Source organism: Haematobia irritans, chromosome 1 (assembly GCF_050003625.1).
Source record: "Haematobia irritans isolate KBUSLIRL chromosome 1, ASM5000362v1, whole genome shotgun sequence".
Classification (NCBI taxonomy): domain Eukaryota; kingdom Metazoa; phylum Arthropoda; class Insecta; order Diptera; family Muscidae; genus Haematobia; species Haematobia irritans.
In genome coordinates, this window is record NC_134397.1 from 155,823,662 (window position 1) to 155,849,850 (window position 26,189).

Below are 26,189 nucleotides of genomic sequence, written 5' to 3' on the forward strand. Positions count from 1 at the left end.
AAATTTTGTCCAAATTTTATTTCTATAGAAAATTTTGTCCAAATTTTATTTCTATAGAAAACTTTGTCAAAATTTTATTTCTATAGGTAATTTTGTCAAAATTTTATTTCATTCGTTTTGTTTTGTTATTGTTGGTTTTGTTCTTTAATCATTGTTGTTGTTTTTGATTTCAGCTTAAAATCATACATTGACTAAACTACAAGTGTAGCTTAACCAACAGAGGAAAAGAATGTTTGTCAAATTTATTTGGGCAAAGCCGTATAGACTGCAAGATGGATGGATGGACGCACGTTTCGGAATTACCACATTCCTCATCAGCATCCTCTACTTGCAGCAAAACTATCAACCAATTATCAGAATAAATTCAGGCACTTCATTAAACCCAACAATGAACCACACTTGAACCTCCCGAAACGTGCGTCCATCCAACCATCTTGCAGTCTATAGGGCTTTGCCCAAATAAATTTGACAAACATTCTTTTCCTCTGTTGGTTAAGCTACACTTGTAGTTTAGTCAATGTATGGTTTTAAGCTGCAATAAAAAACAAAAACAATGCTTAAAGAACAAAACCAACATTAAGCTACACTTGTAGTTTAGTCAATGTATGGTTTTAAGCTGCAATAAAAAACAAAAACAACGCTTAAAGAACAAAACCAACAATAACAAAACAAAAAGAATAGAAAATTTTATTTTGTGAAAATTGTATTTCTATAAAAAATTTTGTCAACATTTTATTTCTATAGAAAATGTTGTCAAAATTTATTTCTATAGACAAAATTTTTCAAAATTTTATTTCTATAGAAAATTTTGTCAAAATTGTATTTCTATAGAAAATTTTGTCAAAAATTTTCTTTCTATAGAAAATTTTGTCAACATTTTATTTCTATAGAAAATTTTGTCAATATTTTTTTTCTATAGAAAATTTTGTCAAAATGTTATTTCTATAGAACATTTTGTCAAAATTTTATTTCTATAAAAAAATTGTTTCAATATTTTATTTCTATAGAAAATTTTGTCAAAATTTTATGTCTATAGAAAATTTTGTCAAAATTTTATTTCTATAGAAAATATTGTCAAAATTTTATTTCTATAGGAAATTTTGTCAAAATTTTATTTCTATAGAAAATTTTGTCAAAATTTTATTTCTATGAGAAATTTTGTCAAAATTTTATTTCTATAGAAAATTTTGTCAAAATTTTTTTCGATAGAAAATTTTGTCAATATTTTATTTCTATAGAAAATTTTGTCAAAATTTTATTTCTATAGAACATTTTGTCAAAATTTTATTTCTATAGAAAATTTTGTCAAAATTTTATTTCTATAGAAAATTTTGTAAAAATTTTATTTCTATAGAAAATTTTGTCAAAATTTTATTTCTATAGAAAATTTTGTCAAAATTTTATTTCTATAGGAAATTTTGTCAAAGTTTTATTTCTATAGAAAATTTTGTCAACATTTTATTTCTATGGGAAATTTTGTCAAAATTTTATTTCTATAGAAAATTTTGTCAAAAATTTTATTTCTATAGAAAATTTTGTTTTATTTCTATTGACAATTTTGTCAAAATTTTTTTTCGATAGAAAATTTTGTCAATATTTTATTTTAATATAATTTTTATAATTTTGTCAAAATTTTATTTCTATAGAACATTTTGTCAAAATTTTATTTCTATAAACATTTTGTCAAAATTTTATTTCTATAGAAAATTTTGTCAAAATTTTATTTCTATAGGAAATTTTGTCAAAGTTTTATTTCTATAGAAAATTTTGTCAACATTTTATTTCTATGGGAAATTTTGTCAAAATTTTATTTCTATAGAAAATTTTGTCAAAAATTTTATTTCTATAGAAAATTTTGTTTTATTTCTATTGACAATTTTGTCAACATTTTTTTTCGATAGAAAATTTTGTCAATATTTTATTTTAATATAATTTTTATAATTTTGTCAAAATTTTATTTCTATAGAACATTTTGTCAAAATTTTATTTCTATAGAAAATTTTGTCAATATTTTATTTCTATAGAAAATGTTGTCAATATTTTATTTCTATAGAAAATTTTGTCAAAATTTTATTTCTATAGAACATTTTGTCAAAATTTTATTTCTATAGAAAATTTTGTCAAAATTTTATTTCTATAGAAAATTTTGTAAAAATTTTATTTCTTAAGAAAATTTTGTCAAAATTTTATTTCTATAGAAAATTTTGTCAAAATTTTATTTCTATAGAAAATTTTGCCAATATTTTATTTCTATAGAAAATTTTGTCAATATTTTATTTCTATAGAAAATGTTGTCAAAATTTTATTTCTATAGAAAATTTTGTCAACATTTTTTCTATAGAAAATTTTGTCAAAATTTTATTTCTATAGAAAATTTTGTCAAAATTTCATTTCTGATTAAGTGGCTAATAGCGACTGACGGCAATCAATCAATATACATTCCTTCAAAGCTGAAAAAATCTTCAAATTTGTCAAATTTCCCACCAAAAATTTAATCTTTCGTCCAAATTTATTCAATACCACGATTCTATAATAATTTAGCAAAAATCATGAACATAAGAAATGAATGGAATCGAATAATGGGTCGAATACTTTTGGTTTGATATGTTGGATACTTTATTGACACAGAGTAGACTGCCACCGACGAAAATGGGCGGACTTCATTCTCATAAACGATAGTCCAAAATCAAAAAATTTCAGTAAATTTTCCTTATTTAAGCATCGTTATATGGAAATCTGATTTAGTTAAATTTTCGCACGAGCAAGGTATTTTTTTGGCAACACGGTAAGACCTTAGGAGTATTAAATTATTAAACCTATTTTTGCGAAGGCCCCAGAAATATATTAATAGTTTTTTTTTTTTCAAAAAAAATATTTAAGTATAAGAATAACTTCTTTTTGAAAAGTTTGACCCAATCTATTGTAGGCTTCTTGTTATCAGACTTTTTTTATAGTAGTTCTTCAGTTGCAAATGCAAAAAACCAGTCATAGTTTTAGTATTATTGTTTAACAAACAAACATCGACAGTAACAATAACGATAGTGATATAAAAAAAGAACTAAAATCATTAATAGAACAAGAAGAAATATTCAAAATAAACAGGAACAGGCTGAGAAATGCAAATAAATCTTGTTTCATTAGTTTTAGTAAAATAGAAATAAATGTAAATTTTCTTTTCTTTCCTTATGTAATTTAAATTATTTGCTATTGTTCTTTTATTATTTTTTTTTACATTTATAACAAAACTAAATTTAAATAAACTATTGTAAATAGACATTGAATTATGTATATAAACGAAAATAAAACATTACCTACCTTAGAAATATTTGAAAATCGTTTCACTTGGCAAAATAAAGATGGTGGTGAGTATATTTTGAATTTCATTGTTTACCTCATTAAGGACACTGAAAAGAAAAAAATAAATATTTTGTTTGGAATTACTGAGATTTACAGAACAGATCAAATTATACAGGATAATTGGCACCAAGTTTTACTAAGTTATGTCCAAATAGCAATGACAGCTTACTATATTGTTTACAAGGCACCAATTGCAGTATGAGTTTATTTGACAAAAAAGTTATTCGTGTGTAGTGTAAACTGCGTTATAACCACACAGACAGGACTATCACCAAAATATTTCCAATTAAAAAGTTGATTGAAGTTGAAAAAGTAAACAATTCAAGAATTAACTGATACAATTAACTCTGTAATCGAATTAAAAAATAATTCTATTGCAGATATTAATTATCTCCATTAACATTTTAATTAAATCAAAAATGTTTCCAGATAAAACCATAATTAATTATTTAGTAGACATTTATTTTTAAACAGGAGCATTTTTCCCAAGCAGATAGCGTCAAATACTTGAGTCTTCATTTTGATAAAAAGCTTAATTGGAACACGCAAAAAAATAATTCTTTCCTGCCAAACGAAATTTTAGACAAACAAAGTTCGTTTCTCATTTGCTTTTCGTTGAAAGGAAGTGTATGTTATTTGGAAGAAAAGTATATACTTTTTGTGATAAACGTTTATTCTTTCCCAGGATGTAAAAACAATTTCATAAAGACAAACAAATTTTTTCTAGCTAATTGCATTTTCCCTCACATCTTTCTCACTTCCACGAAGTTTTTTCGTTATTAGCACCTTTTTCTGTAATACAAACAATGTAGAAGAAATTATACGATTTTATAAATTTTTAAAATTTTTTTACCTTTCGCCTGGACGGAGAATCGAACCGCGGACCATGTAATTTGTAAGCCTACACACGATCCATTGAGCTATGTAGCTGTTATTGTCATCAATAGACAATTACCCATATAAGTTATATTTATATAGCATAGCTTGCGGCGCCCACGAGCCGATTAAAGAAAGCTTATTTAACAGAAAAATACATTTAGTTGGGCACCGTGGAGCAGTGGTTGCTAAGTCCGACTTGCATGCCAAGGGTCGTGGGCAGTGTTACCGTTGGAAATATTTAAAAAGTCGCAAAAAAAGTCGCATACTCAAAAAAAGGTCGCATAAAAAATCTTCTATAAATCAACACAAAAACAATAAAGGAACACTCCCTTTAACATAAAGAGATATTTTAACAACTTATTGTATTATAAAATCCAGTAAAACGTAAACTTGCAAAAAATAAAAAATGAATTTTTTACTCCTTCCTAAAATTAGCAGAAAAATACGAGAACGCCATCCAGTGTCAATTTACTATCAGCCAATTAAATGCATTTAAATCAATTAAAAAACAAAAATATTTATTTTTTATACTACACTCCTAATTAACTCTGTGAAATATATTGTACGTATTATTTGTTTATGGCTAACTCTTGCAAGATTTTACTGGGAAAAAATTCCTAGCAAAAACTTTCAACTTATCTATTCCTCTGGCTCTCTTTTGCTGGCTTTTTGGAATAAACGAAAGACTCCAGTAAAAATTTGTGATAATTATCAAAAATTAGTGGGAACTCGAACGGAGCTAGTGGTTGAAATGATATGCAGCAAACCAGAACACCGTGTAGGGTAGGTATTGTAGGTTAGGTGTCCATTGTGATACTATACGTGATTTACTTCTCTCTTAGTTATGAGTGCTTCTATGTTTAGCTCAATGACAACTTGTCATTGAAAAGTGAACTCTTTTTTTTTATAGCCTGTTCTGGCGTCTCACATTGTTGTGGAGAAGCTTTGAAACATTCAGCATCCACCGTAGAAACACATTTTGCTCTTTGGTCGAAACTGGGTTTGAATCCATGACCCTTTGTATACAAGGAGGGCCGTTGCGGTGGCTTCGCGTAAGGCGCACGGCGATGAATTCCCACTTATAAAAATTGCTTAAAATTTAATCACTTCCCTTTTGTGCGACTTTAGTCGCACTCATGCGTCGCACAAAAAGTCGCATGACGTCAAAAAGGTTGCAAAATGCGACTAAAGTCGCATAACGGTAACACTGGTTAGGTTAGGTGGCAGCAGTGTTGCCTGGTTGGGGGTTTTCCCCCCAAATTTAGGGGTTTTTACACGTTTAGGGGGATTTTTAGGGGTAACATTTATTTGGGGGGATTTTTGGGGGTAAAAAATTATTTTAGACCCTATAAAGTGGAGCAATTCTCAACAAAATTTAGAACAATTCTGGCATGAATTTTGAAAAAAAAAATGAGGGAAGCCAACCCATGTTCTTAAATACAAGCAAGTATGTTAAGCAATGACATTCTGTTTTAAACGCATCTGTTGAAGGGGCATTTTTAATATTTGATACAATTAAAAACAAATTAAGAAATGGTATTGTAACATTAAATTATTGGTCTCATAATTTCACAATTTTGGCGAATAATGTATATATTTACTGAACTTTAATTTTTGTTTATTTTTTATTTCTATTATTTATATTTTATAAGCCGTTGTTTTAATTAATTTGATTTGAAAGATTTATACATAGAATTATATTGTTTTGTCTGCTCTTTATATTGATATACATTTTATTATTATACCCAGGGCTGTGGAGTCGAGCCAATTTTGCTCGACTCCGACTCCAGCATTTTTCATCAGCTCGACTCCGACTCCGGAGTCGACTCCGGGTAATATAACTAAATCTCATTTTAATACCACTAATTTGTAGTTCTATTGTGGGGGTACCCTAAGTGAATCGATATAAAGTATCGTATTTATTTATGTGTGCAAAAAAAAGTTATGGGACGTAACACAATTTTAACAAAAAATAAAAATGCAAGGAAAGTCTAAAGTCGGGCGGGCCGATTATAATATACTCTGCACAATTTTGTATTTAGATCTACATTTTGATAAAATCTTAAATCAGACTTCTACAAAATCTCGGGCAATATTTGGGAAATATTTATAATTTTTAAGACAATTTCGCAAAAATGCATTTATGATTTTTTCATTGAAAAATTTGAGTCATTTCTACAAGTTTTCGACTTAGCAGTGAGTATCAGTGAGCATACAATTTTGGAAAAAATTTTGTCTAGTAAATAAAATTTTGCAAAATTTTCTACAGAAACAAAATTTTGACTAAATTTTCTATAGAAATAAAATTTTGACAAAATTTTCTATAGAAATCAAATTTTGACCAAATATATAGAAATAAAATTTTGAATAAAATTTTTATAGAAATAAAATTTGGGAAAATTTTTTTTATAGAAATAAAAGTTTGAAAAAATTAACAGCAGAAATACAATTTAAAACAAAAATTGTGTAACAAACACAATTTTGCAAAATTTTCTATAGAAATAAAATTTTGCAAAATATTCTATAGAAATAAAATTTTGACTAAATTTTCTATAGAAATAAAATTTTGACTACATTTTATATAGAAAAAAATATTTCTATAGTAATAAAATTTTGAATACACTCTTTATAGCAGTGAGTATCAATGAGTATCAGTAAAAAAAAAAATTTGAGAAAATTTGTTATAGAAATAAAATTTGACAATTTTTTCTTATAGAAATAAAATTTTGAAAAAATTATCAATAAAAAAACAATTTTAGAAAAATTTTTGTGTAGTAAATAAAATTCTGCAAAATATTCTACAGAAACAATATTTTGACTAAATTTTCTATAGAAATAAAATTGTGACAAAATTTTCTATAGAAATAAAATTTTGGCCAAATTTTCTAATAAAAAAATCTATTACTATAAAATTTTGGCAAAATTTTCTATAGAAATAAAATTTTGACCAAATTTTCTATAAAAATAAAATTTTGACCAAATTTTCTAATAAAAAAATCTATTACTATAAAATTTTGGCTAAATTTTCTATAGAAATAAAATTTTGACTTAAATTTTTATAGAAATAAAATTATCAATAGAAATAAAATTTTGAAAAAAAATTTTGTGTAACAAACAAAATTTTCTATAGAAATAAAATTTTGCAAAATATTCTATAGAAACAAAATTTTGACACAACTTTCTACAGTCATAAAATTTTGACAAAATTTCCTAAAGAAATAAAATTTTTACAAAATTTTCAATTGAAATAAAATTTTGACAAAATTTTCTATAAAAATAAAATTTTGCAAAAATTCTATATATGAATAAAATTTTGACAACATTTTCTACCAAAATAAAAAATCGATAATATAGAATCGCATTCTTTTTTCGACTAAAACATTCTTGAAGTTCAATAAAATCCTCAGAATATTAAAATATTTTGTCAAAGCCATTGTACCATAAATCTGATATCGACTCAAAAATGTCTACACAAAAGGTACCAAATCCTTCGCTTGGGTACTACGGTACTGACGTTCATTTTCAACAATGAAGAGATTAAAGACGTATCTTAGAAATTCGACTAGCTAGAGTAGACTCAATGGATTGACATTAATTTCGGTTCATCGCCGAATAAATGTGCCGACTAAAGAAGTCATTGATTTATTTGCTGCCCAAAAAGCCCATCGGCTCAATTTAATATTATAAAAATATTGTATACATACCTATACATAAATAAAATTTTCTACACATGAGATTATATGAATATTTTTTTAAAGTTGACCCCCCCCCCCCCCCCCCCCCGAATTAAAATCCTGGCTACGGCCTTGCACATATGTATATGGCCTTAAAATAAAATTAAAAAAAAAATAATTTCGATTGTTCGAAATATTTGAAATAAATTGATATGGGCATTAAAATGGATCGATCCAGCCCATCTGCTAGTCTAACATTCTAGGAAACATAAAAAGATAGCCGTAATTGGAAGTTGATTGTCATTTACAATCATGCTGTACATTGATCGAATGAATAACGCAATGGAAACTAATTTGCGTAAAAACTTGCTTAGTTACAAAAATGTGAAGTGTTTTAAAAAATTTGGTTTAGCCGGAGTCGGAGTCGAGCAAAATTTTTACGACTCCGACTCCAGCAAAATCATCAGACTCCGACTCCAAGACTCCGACTCCGACTCCGGCTCCACAGCCCTGATTATACCCATAGAAAAATTACTTTCCTCAGGAACGAAATTTTAGACAAATAAACCCGAATTTGTGAAAAGTGGTATAATGATGTTATCTACTGATTTTTATTTACTTCAAAAGAAATTTTGTTCTTCAGAAAAAATATTTCAGTATATATATTGTGTTAAATTTAATTTGCAAAGTGTATCACTGCAGGATTTTTTAACGAAATTTGGGACACCTTTTTGACTTATTAATATTCTTAATTTTTTTGGGGGTTTTTGAAAAAAGTCTAGACCAATTTAGGGTTTTTTTTCTTAAGATTTGGGGGGAAGAATCAAAAATCACCTGGCAACACTGGGTGGCAGCCCGATGTATCAGGTTCACTTAGACTATTCAATCCATTGTGATACCACATTGGTGAACTTCTCTCTTATCACTGAGTGCTGCCCGATTCCATGTTAAACTCAATGACAAGGGACCCCCTTTTATAGACGAGTCCGAACGGCGTTCCATATTGCAGTGAAACCACTTAGAGAAGCTATGAAACCCAGTATATATGTATATCCAGTATATAATTGGTCTAATATTTTATTTTAATAATGAAATTTTCGACAATTGCGCCACTTCTCACACAAATTAAACCAATCCATCAATTTACAACACAACACAAAAAATTCGTTATGAGTTTTCACATTGTGAATCATGACCTTCATTAATACTCAAATGATGTATGTTCATCAAAATTGACAACCACAACACCACATTGTGTGATTAAACCCCGAGAGAATTGTGAAAAACGGAATTCACAGCAATGGTGTCACATGTTGTCAACACCATAACAAAATCATGTCGCTGAAACTGCATTGAATCACATTTTTAACATGGGTTAATTTACACAAAAAATATATAGAAAACTGAAAAAAAAAAATTTAGGGAACTAAATTGAAACCTTCGCACCGACTGAAAGGGGCGGTAATATAAACATAGATTTGCAAATAAATTGGATTTTAACACAATCCTAATAAATGACTGCGGTATCACAATGGACTGAATAGTCTTTGGGGACTGAGAAAACCCACCTGTTCTATACAAAAATCATTTGGTATCCTAACCGAAATGATTGAGTTATGAAATTTACAAGTCGGGAAATATTGCATGATATAGAGGCAACACATCGATATGTCTTCAAAGCACATCAGAAAAAACAACCATCTACCAAGTGTGTTCTAATAATGAATCATTTTATCGAGTCTCCTGTCCTACTTATGAATGGTTTGGAAAATAGGTTTTCAGCACCAAATGCTTACACTATGCAACAGAAAAAAATTAAAATCCACCTTTTTTATCTTACAAAAAATGTATATGGCAATGATGTATTCATACGACTTATATTTTTAACCTTCGCGGCCAAGTCAGGAGAATGGTGGGACAGCAGTTCATATAGTATAACTCGACCATTTGAGCAATGTGAGTCCAGTGAGTCAGTGCACTAATAGAAAACAAGTATATACAGCAGTAAGTTCGGCCGTATAATATACAGAATTTCAGGGGATTAATGACAGATATTCTCCCAAGCATATCAGTTCAACCAGTTCGCTTCCCGAAGAGAAATTTAAAGATTCTACCTATGATGACTAGACCACATTCGGGATTTATAAGAACCACTTTTCGGCCGGATAATATACAGAATTTCAGGGGATTAATGACAGATATTCTCCCAAGCATATCAGTTCAACCAGTTCGCTTCCCGAAGAGAAATTTAAAGATTTTACCTATGATGACTAGACCCCATTCGAGATTTAAAAGAACCATTTTTGGTTGAGCTTTTGGGGAATCATTGGAAATCTTAAATCTGAAGATTTTTACCCCCTTTTATTAACATGATTACTAGAAGTAAAATCGGGAAATTTGATATTCAGTTTCAAACAATTTTCATGATCAAGAAGTGAAATCGATCTATATGCAGTCCGTACAAAATTGACCTATAAAAACTAAATCCGATACAGATTTTTGTGGCCAGCATATTTACAATTTCAGGCAAATCGGATAAAAACTATGGTTTCTAGAAGCCCAAACTCAGAAGATCGGTCTATATGGGAGCTATACATAGGAGATCGGTCTATAGGGGGGCTATACTAAAACATGGACCGATGCACACCATCGGTCCATGTTTTAGTATAGATTTCCAATTTCAGGCAAATCGGATAGAAAACACGGTTTCTAGAAGACCAAGACGCCAAATCGGGGGGTGGGTTTATATGAAGACGGGTATAAAAGTACGTTCCAAAACCGTGAACGGACGATAACAAAATGAAACGGAAACGTTCACGAAAAATCAGAACGGAATGTTCACGGTTTCGTCTTTTTTTTGACATAAAAATAAAAATATTCGTTAGACGTTCTTATGGCGCGTATGGTACTGCCAATCGCGGTTCGAGTCACGGTAGCGGATATTTTTTTTATAAATTCGTAACCATTACGTTTTCAGATCATGAACGCTGGTTGTTGTTTTGAGAACGCATGGCGTCATTTTATCGTTGTCTGATTGAAACTGTCTGTTTGACACCACATGTGTGTTGATTCACTTTCATGAACGGATCGTTTTTAAATGAGCACGCCGTTCATGAATGTTCTGTATGGGTGTGCGCCATTCTGGGTAAAGGGCGCTTTTTCTTCGGATTATGGGCCTGTTTTTTTCAATTTGAGCCTCGTATTGGTCCATATCACAATTTGTGATATGGACCAATTACAAATTTCGAAAATATATTCGAAATACCAGATGCTCAAGAACTAAGCTCGGAAGAACGGTTTGTATTTTATTGCTCAAAACGGAATTATGTCGGAAATAATATCAAATTTTAGAATCAATTTAGATTTGTTCGAATTGGCTACCTTTGACGCGAATTATGGCCAACAAAGCCATCACTGTCTGCACAAAAGTGACTATGTGGCATTTCGGTCCATTCCCGGCTAAAAGCCATCTTGTGGTGATGGACACGTTGATATTTTTTAATGCTCTTTTCCTTTGCCACCGTCAAATCATCGATTTGAGGGCATTTGGCTGGGTTTATTTTGAGCGTGCTTCCTCTTCTTTTATTCGTTTTGTTTTGTTATTGTTGGTTTTGTTCTTTACTGCACTCAAATCGATGATTTGACGGTGGCAAAGGAAAAGAGATATGTTTGTACGAATTTATTTCGGCATAAGCCGTCTATCATGTAAAACCTTTTTTCGGAAGTTGCAAGTGTGGTTCATTGTTGGGTTTAATGAACTGCCTGAATTTATTCTGATAATTGGTTGATAGTTTTGCTGCAAGTAGAGGATGCTGATGAGGAATGTGGTTTTCCATAGAAAACTTTGTCAAAATTTTATTGCTATACAAAAGTTTGTCAACATTTTATTTCTATAAAAATTTTTGTCAAAATTTTATTTTTATAGAAAATTTTGTCAAAATTTTATTTCTATACAAAATTTTGTCCAAATTTTATTTCTAAAGAAAATTTAGTCAAAATTTTATTTCTATAGAAAATTTTGTCAAAATTTTGTCAAAATTTTATTTCTATAGAAAATTTCGTCAAAATTTTATTTCTATAGAAAATTTTGTCAAAACTTTATTTCTATAGAAAATTTTGTCAAAATTTTATTTCTATAGAAAATTTTGTCAAAATTTTATTTCATTCGTTTTGTTTTGTTATTGTTGGTTTTGTTCTTTAATCATTATTGTTGTTTTTTGATTTCAGCTTAAAACCATTTATTGACTAATCTAAAGGGTGATTCTTTTGAGGTTAGGATTTTCATGCATTAGTATTTGACAGATCACGTGGGATTTCAGACATGGTGTCAAAGAGAAAGATGCTCAGTATGCTTTGACATTTCATCATGAATAGACTTACTAACGAGCCACAACGTCGAATTTTCAGTGAATGGGCCCTAGAAAAGTTGGCAGAAAATCCGCTTTTTTATCGACAAATTTTGTTCAGCGATGAGGCTCATTTCTGGTTGAATGGCTACGTAAATAAGCAAAATTGCCGCATTTGGAGTGAAGAGCAACCAGAAGCCGTTCAAGAACTGCCCATGCATCCCGAAAAATGCACTGTTTGGTGTGGTTTGTACGCTGGTGGAATCATTGGACCGTATTTTTTCAAAGATGCTGTTGGACGCAACGTTACGGTGAATGGCGATCGCTATCGTTCGATGCTAACAAACTTTTTGTTGCCAAAAATGGAAGAACTGAACTTGGTTGACATGTGGTTTCAACAAGATGGCGCTACATGCCACACAGCTCGCGATTCTATGGCCATTTTGAGGGAAAACTTCGGAGAACAATTCATCTCAAGAAATGGACCGGTAAGTTGGCCACCAAGATCATGCGATTTGACGCCTTTAGACTATTTTTTGTGGGGCTACGTCAAGTCTAAAGTCTACAGAAATAAGCCAGCAACTATTCCAGCTTTGGAAGACAACATTTCCGAAGAAATTCGGGCTATTCCGGCCGAAATGCTCGAAAAAGTTGCCCAAAATTGGACTTTCCGAATGGACCACCTAAGACGCAGCCGCGGTCAACATTTAAATGAAATTATCTTCAAAAAGTAAATGTCATGGACCAATCTAACGTTTCAAATAAAGAACCGATGAGATTTTACAAATTTTATGCGTTTTTTTTTTAAAAAAAGTTATCAAACTCTTAACAAATCACCCTTTACAAGTGTAGCTTAACCAACAAAGGAAAAGTATACTTGTCAAATTTATTTGGGCAAAGCCCTGAAATCAAAGAAACAACAACAAAACAAATAAAAACTTTTGCCAAAATTTTATTTTTATAAAAGATTTTGCCTAAATGTTATTTTTAGAAAAGATTTTGCCAAAATTTATTTTCTATAGGAAATTTTGTAAAAATTTTATTTCTATAGAAAATTTCGCCAAAATGTTATTTTTATAAAAGATTTTGCCAACATGTTATTTTTAGAAAAGATTTTGCCAAAATTTATTTTCTATAGGAAATTTTGTAAAAATGTTATTTCTATAGAAAATTTTTCCAAAATTTTATTTTTATAAAAGATTTGGCCAACATTTTATTTTCTTTCTTTCTTTTATTGTTTACCATAATCACTACTGTCAAAAAAAAAATTTTTCTATAGGAAATTTGGTCATAATTTCATTTCTATAGAAAATTTGGTCAAAATTTTATTTCCATAAAAAATTTAAGTACCTCTTAATTATGGCGGAATATTTTTGCAAGATCTACCAGAACATCAAGAATTCTGCCAATCCAGCAAACAGTAAAATAATCTACCATTTTTTGGTAGAATTCTACCAAGTGTGGCAACCGTGAGTGTCAATGGAATATATCTGTCTGTTGTCAGTCGAGATGTTTAGAAATGACAGAAACCTGAAGTTTGTTGCAATATATATAAGCCACCCTGTCCGAAAGAGTTTTTGTTTAACACAAAAACTCTTTCGGACAGGGTGCAAAGGTTTTCTCATTCACAAAAAGTCGTTTTGTCCTTAAGATGGAGTAGGATTTAAAAAAAAAAAAAACAAGTAATGAAACTCTAAGGTCGGGCGGGGCCCCAAATCATACCCTGCACCACTTTGTACAACCAAATTTTCGATACCGTATCACATCCGTCAAATGTGTTGGGGGCTATATATAAAGGTTTGTCCCAAATACATACATTTAAATATCACTCGACCTGGACAGAATTTGATAGACTTCTACAAAATCTATAGACTCACAATTTAAGTCGGCTAATGCACTATGTTAGTAAAATATATGTTAGTAAAAAAATATGGGAAACTTTTAAATCTGAAGAAATTTTGGGGAAACTACGCAAAAGTTTATTTATGGTTTATCACTCGATATATATGTATTAGACGTTTAGGAAATTTTTTACAACTTTTCGACTAAGCAGTGGCGATTTTACAAGGAAAATGTTGGTATTTTGTCGAAATCAGATAAACATATATATGGGAGCTATATCTAAATCTGAACCGATGTCAACCAAATTGGGCACGCATAGCTACAATGCTAATTCTACTCCCTGTGCAAAATTTCAACTAAACCGGAGTAAAAAATGGCCTCTGTGGTCATATGAGTGTAAATCGGGCAAAGCTATATATGGGAGCTATATATAAATCTGAACCGATTTCAATCAAATTTGGCACGCATAGCTACAATGCTAAATCTACTCCCTGTGCAAAATTTCAACCAAATTGGGCCAAAACTCTGGCTATTAGAAGAACCATATTAGTCCATATCGGGCGAAAGATATATATGGGAGCTATATCTAAATCTGAACCGATTTCAATCAAATTGAGTACAATTACTCTACACTACTAATTGTGCTCCTAGTGCAAAATTTCAACCAAATTGGGCCAAAACTCTGGCTTCTAGGAACATATTAGTCCATATCGGGCGAAAGATATATATGGGAGCTATATCTAAATCTGAACCGATTTCAATCAAATTTGGCACACATGACTATACTACGAATTGTACTTCGTGTGCAAAATTTGAACCAAATTGAACCAAAACTCTGGCTTCTAGGACCATAATATTCCATATCGGGCTAAAGATATATATGGGAGCTATATCTAAGTCTGAACCAATTTCAATCAAATTTGGCACACATGACTATACTACTAATTGTACTCCTAGTGCAAAATTTCAACCAAATTGGGCCAAAACTCTGGCTTCTGGGTCCATATAAGTCCATATCGGGCTATATATGGAAGCTAAATCTAAATCTGAACCGATTTCAATCAAATATGGCACACATGACTATACTACTAATTGTACTCCTAGTGCAAAATTTCAACCAAATTGGGCCAAAACTCTGGCGTCTGGGGCCATATATGTGCATATCGGGCGAAAAATATATATGGGAGATATATCTAAATCTGAACCGATTTCTTCCAAAATCAATAGGGTTCTATGCTGACCCAAAAAAGGAACACGTGTCAAATTTGAAGGCGATTGGACTTATATTGCGACTTAGACTTTGATCACAAAAATGTGTTCACAGACAGACGGACGGACAGACGGACATGGTTATATCGACTCAGGGAACCACCCTGAGCATTATTGCCAAAGACACCATATGTCTACCTCGTCTCCTTCTGGGTGTTACAAACATATGCACTAACTTATAATATTTAATTAATCCTATTTCCCTACTACACTGAAAAAAATATTGTCGTGAGGTCAAAGATTTCATGTCTTTAAAATACGAATACAAATTTTGCTTAGCATAGAAGACGCATTTCTCAAAAAAAAAGTTATTTTCCTTGTCCAAAAGTCGATAAACTTTTCAATGAATATAATAAAGCGATTTGACTTAAAAATGGGTATCTTAACATGAAAGAAAAAATGTATAGGCTAAGGTCAACTTGACTTTAATAATTCAGAAAAATTCTTTAAATTTAATGAAATTGTCTTTAAATTTGTCGTCTTTTTGCATCTTAACTACAAAGCAAAAAATCGTTCAAATATAGGACATGTTTTTCAAAACTTTAAAGAAGTTTTTTACTTCAAACATAGCATAATTTCTACTGGAAGTCGAGTCCTAATTTGGAAAATAAAGTTGCCGTTAACTCGTTTTTAAAGGAAAGAAAGCGAAAAATTAAAATTTGCTTCCTAGAAGCAAGTACACAAAACCTAAATTTAAAAGAGAATTGTGTCTTAAAAGTATCCTTACTTGTACTCTCCGCTTCTTTGGCTCGGAATCAATACCAAATTTTTTAAAGTAAAGACAAAATCTTTGGAACCGAGTATGCTTTTTTTTCAGTGTATGAACGTCAAACAGTTTTAGTTCGGCATTCCTCGACAATATTCTTGTAAGCTAGTGTTATGAAAAAAAAAAAAAAAAACATGGTTAACATGAATAACATAGCACCTATCTACACATAGGTCTATTGATTGCGTTCGCTCACAACACAACCGGGTAATATTCAACATTCGCACAAAAGCCAACGTGTGCACATGCGCACCAATGCTTCTGATACTCTGGTAGCACTGAAACATCATCATGTCCATGTTGTTTGCTTAATGTTTATTTTTGCTACGATTTTTAACCAAAGCTGCGCTATCTATTCTTATGGTAGAAGCAAAAACTTGGTTAGTGCTACAACAAACCCTCTGAGTACAACAACCACAACAACACGATTTAACATTAGGAACAAGAGCTACGAGTCTGAAGCGTTAAAAGTAACAAATTTTCGGTTCACATAAAAACTTACAAGCAACAAACAAATACAAACTCCCACCAACAACAATCACACGATGTATGCAAATGTTATTGTTTTAATTTTCACAATGAAATGCGTTTAATTTACATATGTGGCTTGTAATGCTTCCAGTGTAATGTTCAAAAATGTATACATTTGCCGATCAGAGTTTCTTAAATTGTACTATCAGTACTAAAAGGAGCATATTATATATAAAAAATTGTTTCTAATAATGCACCGAAAAAAAAGTTTACTATTTTTTATGAAAAATGAACTAACCCATAGTAAGAATGACCATGATTTGGCGCCAAAGAATTTTTTCATCTAGATAAGTTCATGATTTTCTTATAAATTAGTTCATGTATTACATCGTATTTTAGTTCATTATTACTATGCTGTGGGAAGAATATAGTTAAACTCATTCAAAATATTCCTGCTATTAACAATTAACAATTTTTTGGGAAACCTGTATTAAGAAATTGGTTTGAAATAAACTGTTTGTCGGTATAATTTTCAAAAAAGTAGAGAAATTGAGGCATCAAAGGTACAACAAGCCTGTATACAACTAAGAAATTTTTCGTACAAAACAAGTCAATTTTCTATTACCACTAGTATTTTATTTCAAAGAATTATTATTATATTACACAAAACTATGGCTTATGATATACAATAAAGAAAATATTGTTTTAGTACGTTGGACGCATTTACTTGTCGGTAGTTAGTAATTGCTTCTTCAAAAGAGTAATATTCTATGTTATTAGGACTAAACTAATTAATTTAAATTTTCATGTTTTCTATCCATATGAAAGATATATGTGGCATAAGTTGCTATATTCAATTGAATTGTCCAATTTCATCGATTTTGGCTAACTTTTGTTGGGCGGATTTGGCTTATAAGCATCTGAAATTGCAAAGTTATACAAAATATAAGAAAAATATTATTAATTAATTAATTCTATCGTTCATATTGATCTTTAACTTACGGTTTTCAAGAGCCAAGAAGGATATCAGCTTAATTAGTATTAAACAGTAAGAATATTCAAAAAATTACCATTACGAGACCTGTCTACCTGCAAGTGAAAAAAATAATTTTTAATAAATTGAAATTTTGGTTTTATTAAAAACGGACAAAATACCGTTTATAGAAAAACTTACCACATTGAAAAATCCATCCAGTAGGTACATTATTGGAATCATATCCATGGACAAATGGGACGTTATTGAAATTATTCTCAGAATAAATTTGAAATAAAAAATATTATAAAATTAGACATAATTTCCACTTGTCAGTATAGCATTTAGTATTTAAGGTGGATATTAAGTTCGAGTTTAGCGGCTAAAATTGCAATTTCCATGATAAGTTTTCTTTAATAATCCATTATAAAAAATAATCTTTATAAAAAACTTGATTTGGGCTATTCTCCATCAAGTTATATTTAAATTTGTATCGAAGACGTATAATTTTATACTTTGCTTAGTGATTTATTTTTAATTTTAGCGGCTAAACTCGAACTTAGTACTCACCTGTAGGAATTGCTGTAACATAAAAAATATAGATTCAAAAAAATGGTTGCTTCTCAACCTGTGATCCAGATGTAGAATAAATATAAATCATCCTATTACCACTCATGTTGTATATTTTTTATGTAAATCAATTTAAAATCCGCACTAATTTTAAACTAACATATTAACAGAAATATACAGTTCCTCAATCTATTATTTGTTTTTTATCAATAAAAGGCGTTTTTGATTCCTCTAACATCACATCATTCACTTCTCAGTTTCTAAAATGTTTCGAAATAAATGTATTTTCATTAATAAACACCAATACCGCACGTACAATTTTGCAAAATTAAATCCACGTGTGCACTTCATAAATGCATCAACATAACTGAATGCAACAATAAAACTCAAAGACACAAATAGTCATAAGGGATACATACCTGGCGTAAAGAAAAACAACTCCACACACACACACGATCCCTTTCTGATCTTGCTATTGCAAAAAAACAACTCTCACCACAAAAGATACCAACAAGGAACATTCCATTGTCTCTAGAATCAAAACAACCAACAACAGCATAAATGACGCAATAACAAACACAAACAATCATACGAGATATACACAAAATGTCTCTAAAAACTCCCTCGCATGATGTACTCACATTTTCCAGTAGCACGTTTATTGATTAGTTGGAATTCTATATATAAGTTAAGGTAAAATTATATAAAATTATGAGGAATCTATAAAAATTATATACACCTGTCAAGGATTATATTAACTAATTTTTATTCTATTTTAACTAAAATTTTCAATGTGAGTAAAAACACTCCAACATATAATAAAAAGGGAAATAATCTGTAGGTAGTCATCGTACGAATCGGTAATGTCGTTAAGTTAATTTTTACTACAAAATTTTTTTTCCATACAAAATTTTTTCTTAGTAAATTGTCCACATTTCGTAGTAAGATTTTTATATTGCCCATGTATTTTTATAATAGAATCAACGATGCATTAACTACTGTGTTGGAAATTTATTTAAGGAAAAATACTTCCCATTTCGTAGTTAGTGAACTAAAAAACATTTACTGAATTTTTATAAGTTTTGCTTTAGCTAAGTTAATTTTCGTTGTGGTTACGAAAAATGAACTATATTACAGTAAATTTGTTGAACTATGTGGAAGTCAAAATGGTCCTTAATTTTACAAGACACTTTTTTTTCTGTGTGATAACATAAAGTACGAATCACAGGAAGTGGAAAACTAAATTTTTATACATAGTCTGATTATGCAGCGATATAGTAACAAAGTTTGTAATTATTCGCAAAATATCGGAGAGTAGTAACACATTGAGAATCTATGAAGAATTATGCTTGATTTAAACCACAAGCCCAAATTGCTTGTGTTAAAGTTACTTCATTCAAGCTGAAAGCAAATCATGTAACCACTCAAGGAGGAAGTACATTGAAGCTGATTCCTACGTGGAACAAATATACAAAACTGCTCATTATGCGCCGGCCAGACTTTAAGTTTATCGGGACGACAATGCTCGTGTCGAACATATCCCAGATATTGAATATAGGGTTATGTTCAAAGACATAATCGCATTAGCTTGTTAATCCCATTAACATGCTAATGGGATCGATAGCAAATTTATCGATATTTTAATTATCTCCGACATTTCTTAGCGTTCGGCCACACTGTAAGATTCTTTACAAACACAGACATTCCGACAGCATAAACTTATAGAGTCTGGACGGCGCATTACTTGCAGTGTTGTATCCAAAAACTGGACGAAAAAACGGTGACAACCCCAGAAATTATGCGAAAAGTGAGGGCTACATTATATCGAAATTCACGCCGCAGTGGTAGATGACTTGCTCGTGAGCCGAATATATCGCAAAAGCAGATGTAACACATATTGTAAAATAAGCTTGAATCACCGAAGCCCAAAAAAGTCAAGTTCTAAAGAGCGAAGTCAAATTCGTGATTCGCTTGCTCAAAGTGCTCAGTTACCTAATTTGGTTTTCTCCTATTAGAAGCCATTCCACCAATAAAATAAAATTTCAAGAAAAATCGCCACTTTTTTCCCAAAAAATCATCATAATGTAAATAATATTAAAACAAACTAATTTTTTGCTTAAAAACGAAATTATTAATTTCATAAAAGAACAGAAAATTATCATACATAACTATGCATTGCATCAACAAAAGCATAATGAACTCAGTTTTGTATAAAAATAATATTAAAAAAAATGTCATACCCTCCACCATAGGATGGGGGGTATATTAAATATGTCATTCCGTTCGTAACACATCGAAATATTGCTCTAAGACCCCCATAAAGTAAGTCTACAAATATATATTCTGGGTAGTGGTGAAATTCTGAGTCGATCTAAGAATGTCCGTCCGTCCGTCTGTTCAAATCACGCTAACTTCCGAACGAAACAAGCTATCGACTTCAAACCTGGGTACAAGTAATTGTTATTGATGTAGGTTAGATGGTATTGCAAATGGGCCATATCGGTCCACTTTTACATATAGCCCCCATGTAAACGGACCCTCAGATTTGGCTTGCGGAGCCTCTAAGAGAAGCATATTTCATCCGATCCGGCTGAAAGTTGGTACATGGTGTTGGTATATGGTCTCTAACAACCATGCAAAAATTGGTCCACATCGGCCCATAATTATATATGGTCCCCATATAAACCGATCCCCAGATTTGGCTTGCGGAGCCTCACAGAGAAGCAAATTTCATCCGATCCGGCTGAAATTGGGAACGTGGTGTTAGTATATGGCCGCTAACAACCATATTAAATTTGGTCCATATCGGTCTATACACTGAAAAAAACAGTGAACCCACCAGGAAAGATAACTTTCGATTAACTTTAGAAAATTTGGAACTTTTTTAGAAAATTTTAACTAAACGGTATTACAAGCGCTGGCATCACTCCGATATGGCAAAAATAAGTAAATATTTTTCGACAAATTCAAGAAAATTTATTAGACATAACTAAATTTTTTCAGTAGTTAAAGAAAATTTTGTAGTTTTAAGAGAAATCTTGGAGTTCCAAATTGCAAGAATGTCTTTAGTGACATACGAAGTTCATGATGGACACATTTTTGGTAAAATTTACAAATTTAAAGAAATAATGAACTATTTTGTAAGAAATACGAAATTAGGAAATCTTTATGCTTTATTTGTGTATAACTTTTTCCCGTTTTTTAGTTCATTTAACTAACATACGCAAAAAATTATTTGACTAAAATAAACTTTTTCCAAACATAATGATTCTATGAACTAATATAAAGTTAATATGGCTTTAGTGAAATAGAGTGTTCACTTTTTTTTGAGTGTAGTTAGGTTAAAGTGGCAAGAATTTCTAAATTTTGTCAAATTTTTATTTTTATAGAAAATTTTGTCAAAATTTTATTTCTATAGAAAATTTTGTAAAGATTTTATTTCTATAAAAAATTTTGTCAAATTTTTATTTTTATAAAAATTTCGTCAAACTTTTATTTCTATAGAAAATTTTGTTAAAATTTTATTCTATAGAAAATTTTGTTAAAATTTTGTTTCTACAGTAAATTTTGTCAAAATTTTATTTCTATATAAAATTTTGTCAAATTTTTATTTTTATAGAAAATTTTATTTCTATAGAAAATTTTGTTAAAATTTCATTCTATAGAAAATTTTGTTAAAATTTTATTTCTATAGAAAATTTTGTTAAAATTTTATTTCTACAGTAAATTTTGTCAAAATTTTATTTCTATAGAAAATTTTGTAAACATTTTTGTTCTATTAAATTTTTTTCAAAATTTTATTTCTATAGAAAATTTTGTCAAAATTTTATTTCTATAGACAATTTTGTCAAAATTTTATTTCTATAGAAAATGTTGTAAAAATTTTATTTCTATAGAAAATTTTGTCAAAATTTTATTTTTATAGAAAATTTTGCCAAAATTTCATTTCTATAGAAAATGTAGACAAAATTCTATTTCTATAGAAAATTTTGTTAAATTTTGTATTTCTATATAAAATTTTGTCAAAAATTTATTTTCTTAGAAATGAATGGAAAATTTAATGCTCTGTTGTACCTTTTAACTACAACTCACGAAATTACACCTTCTTATAGAAGAAAAAAATTAACTAAAAGTAAAGAACAAAATTATTGGCGCCAAATCATGATCAGTTTAACCATACTGTAGTTCATTCTTACTATTTTTGGGAATCGCATGAAATTTTTTTTGCTTTAGTTCATATTGAACTTATGTGTCCGGTCATTGAACTTTATACCCACGTTTAGTTCATAAAATGGTTGAGACATACATAAAAACGGGAAAATTTCATTAGCCTGTGGAAAATTTCGAAAAAAAAATAATAAAATTTAACTACCAACAAATAATTTTTTCCAATAAAAATAAGTTAAAAATAGCGTTAGTTTAACTACGGATTTTTTTTCGGCGTGCCTTAAGGTTTTGGGTATTTACTCCAAGCCAAAGGTGATACTTCTTTAATATAAAGATCTAGGCTTAATTAAAAAAAAAAACAACTTTAAATCAAATATGCAAAATCCTTAACATATTTATGTGTCCTAAATTTAAAGAAGACCATTCTTAAAGCAAAGATTGGGAATTTTCTTTTAATTAAAATAACTTTATTTGGAAGAGATTGATTCTAAACTATGATGTTATTTCAGACATTAAATGCTTTTGAAAACTAAGTTTAAAAATAAAAAACTACGGTTGCACAATTAGATTTCACAAAAAAAGAATACAAAATCAATAAAAACAAGTATATATGGCCGTAAATTCGGCCAGGCCGAATTTTATGTACCCTCTACCATGGATTGGATAGAAACTTCTACTAAAGACTGCCATCCACAATCGAATTACTTGGGTTGCGGTAACACTTGCCAATGGCAAGATATCTTAAAACGCCTAACACCGTCTTCTCAATTTAAGTTAGTCCACACGGGGTATATATTAAACAAAACAAGTATATACGGCCGTAAGTTCGACCAGGCCGAAGCTTATGTACCCTCCACCATGGATTGCGTAGAAAGTTCTACTAAAGACTGTCATCTACAATCGAATTATTTGGGTTGTGGTAATACTAACCGTCGATCGGATGACATTTGCTCCTCCAAGAGGCTCCGGAGGTCAAATATGGGGCCTATATATAATTAGGGACCGATATGAAGCAATTTTTGCATGGTTGTTAGAGACCATATACTAACACCACGTACCAAAATGTAAACCAGATCGGATGAATTTTGCTCCTCCAATATGCTCCGAAGGTCAAATCTGGGGATCGGTTTTTATGGGGGCTATATATAATTATGGACCGATATCGACCAATTTTTGCATGGTTGTTATAGACCATAAACTAACACCACGTACCAAATTTCAACCGAATCGGATGAAATTTGCTTCTCTTAGAGGCTCCGCAAGCCAAAACTGAGGGTCCGTTTATATGGGGGCAGTGCTGCCGCTAGTGAAAAATTGAGTGAAGTAGATTTTGGAAAAAAGTGGAGTAGATTGAATAAAATTGAAGTAGCATACATTTTTGACAACAACACAATAGAATTCATTTTATTATACCCTCCACCATAGGATGGGGGTATATTAACTTTGTCATTCCGTTTGTAACACAACGAAATATTGCTCTAAGACCCCATAAAGTATATATATTCTGGGTCGTGGTGAAATTCTGAGTCGATTTGAGCATGTCCGTCCGTCTGTTGAAATCATGCTAACTTCCGAACGAAAGAAGCTATCGACTTGAAACTTGGCACAAGTAGTTGTTATTGATGTAGGTCGGATGGTGTTGCAAATGGGCCATATCGGTCCACTTTTACGTATAGCCCCCATATAAACGGACCCCCAAATTTGGCTTGCGGGGACTCTAAGAGAAGCAAATTTCATCCGATCCAGCTGAAATTTGGTACATGGTGTAAGTATATGGTCTCCAACAACTATGCAAAAATTGATCCACATCGGTTAATAATTCAATGATTAAAACCGCTATGTTCATCGTAATTAAAGGAATAGGAAAAACAATAAGGTAATATGGGGAAAAATTTAAAAATTTGAAGCAGAACAAAAAGTGAAGCAGATTTTTGGAAGAAGGAGATACGAAGTAAATTTTGTGAAAATGAAGCAAAATACTTCGATTGAAGTAGTAGCGGCAGCACTGTATGGGGGCTATACGTAAAAGTGGGCCGATATGACCCATTTGCAATACCATCCGACCTACATCAATAACAACACTGAAAAAAATATTGTCGTGAGGTCAAAGATTTCATGTCTTTAAAATACGGATACAAATTTTGCTTAGCATAGAAGACGCATTTCTCTAAAATAAAGTTATTTTCCTTGTCCAAAAGTCGATAAACTTTTCAATGAAGTCATATTGTCCTTATAATTAAGTGATTTGACTTAAAAATGGGTATCTTAACATGAAAGAAAAAATTTATAGGCTAAGGTCAACTTGACTTTAATAATTCAGAAAAATTCTTTAAATTTAATGAAATTGTCTTTAAATTTGTTGTCTTTTTGTATCTTGACTACAAAGCAAAAAATCGTTCAAATATAGGACATGTTTTTTTTTTAAAGAAGTTTTTCACTTCAAACATAGCATAATTTCTACTGGAAGTCGAGTCCTAATTTGGAAAATAAAGTTGCCGTTAACTCGTTTTTAAAGGACTTTGATAGCATATGAAGAAAAAAAGCTGAGAAAGCGAAACATTAAAATTTGCTTCCTAGAAGCAAGTACACAAAACCTAAATTTAAAAGAGAATTGTGTCTTAAAAGTATCCTTACTTGTATTCTCCGCTTCTTTGGCTCGGAATCAATACCAAATTTTTTAAAGTAAAGACAAAATCTTTGGAACTGAGTATGCTTTTTTTTCAGTGAACTACTTGTGGCAAGTTTCAAGTCGACAGCTTGTTTCGTTCGGAAGTTAGAGTGATTTCAGCAGACGGACGGACGGACATCGACATCGAATTTCACAACAAGCCACAATATATATAATTTATGGGGTCTTAGAGCAATATTTGTTACAAACGGAATGACAAAGTTAATATACCCGATCTAAGCATGTCCGTCCGTCCGTCTGTTGAAATCACGCTAACTTCCGAACGAAACAAGCTATCTACTTGAAACTTGCCACAAGTAGTTGTTATTGATGTAGGTCAGATGGTGTTGCAAATGGGCCATATCGGCCCACTTTTACGTATAGCCCCCATATAAACGGACCCTCAGATTTGGCTTGCGGAGCCTCTAAGAGAAGCATATTTCATCCGATCCGGCTGAAATTTGGTACATCGTGTTGGTATATGGTCTCTACCAACCATGCAAAAATTGGTCCTCATCGGTCCATAATTATATATAGCCCCCATATAAACCGATCCCCTGATTTGGCTTGCGGAGCCTCAAAGGGAAGCAAATTTCATCCGATCCGGCAGAAATTTTTACAAGGTTTTGGTACATGGTCTCTAACAACCATGCAAAAATTGGTCCACAACGGTCCATAATTATATGTAGCCCCTATATAAACCGATCCCCAGATTTGGCTTGCGGAGCCTCAAAGAGAAGCAAATTTCATCCGATCCGGTTCAAATTTGGAACGTGTGTTAGTATATGACCGCTGACAACCATACCAAAATTGGTCCATATCGGCCTATAGTTATATATAGCTGATCTCCAATCACACAAAAATTGGTCCACATCGGTTCATAATCATGGTTGCCACTCGAGCCGAAAATAATCTACCAAAATTTTATTTCTATAGAAAATTTTGTCAAAATTTTATTTCTATAGAAAATATTGTGAAAATTTTATTTCTATAGAAAATTTTGTTAAAATTTTATTTCTATAGAAAATGTTGTTAGTATTTTCATCAAAATATGTCCATATCGGTTCATAATCATAATCATATACATTTCTATAGAAAATTTTGTCAAAATTTTATTTCTATAGAAAATGTTGTCAAAATTTTATTCATATAGAACATTTTGTTAAAATTTTATTTCTATAGAAAATTTTGTTAAAATTTCATTTCT

At 30.5% G+C, this 26,189-nt stretch overlaps 2 long non-coding RNA genes across 2 annotated transcripts in view; both read right to left on the minus strand.

The window, feature by feature from the left end:
* LOC142242863 (uncharacterized) overlaps positions 1-26,189 on the minus strand; it is a 252,367-nt gene that overhangs the window by 166,715 nt on the left and 59,463 nt on the right. The window contains exon 2 of the long non-coding RNA XR_012724217.1: positions 3,316-3,404. This is a non-coding gene — a long non-coding RNA (uncharacterized LOC142242863). The remainder of the gene's footprint in view (positions 1-3,315; positions 3,405-26,189) is intronic.
* On the minus strand, positions 17,392-17,847 carry LOC142242857 (uncharacterized). The gene is made up of 3 exons (XR_012724215.1): positions 17,779-17,847; positions 17,607-17,693; positions 17,392-17,524 (listed from the first exon to the last, which is right to left on the minus strand). It is a non-coding gene; the product is annotated as an uncharacterized LOC142242857 (long non-coding RNA).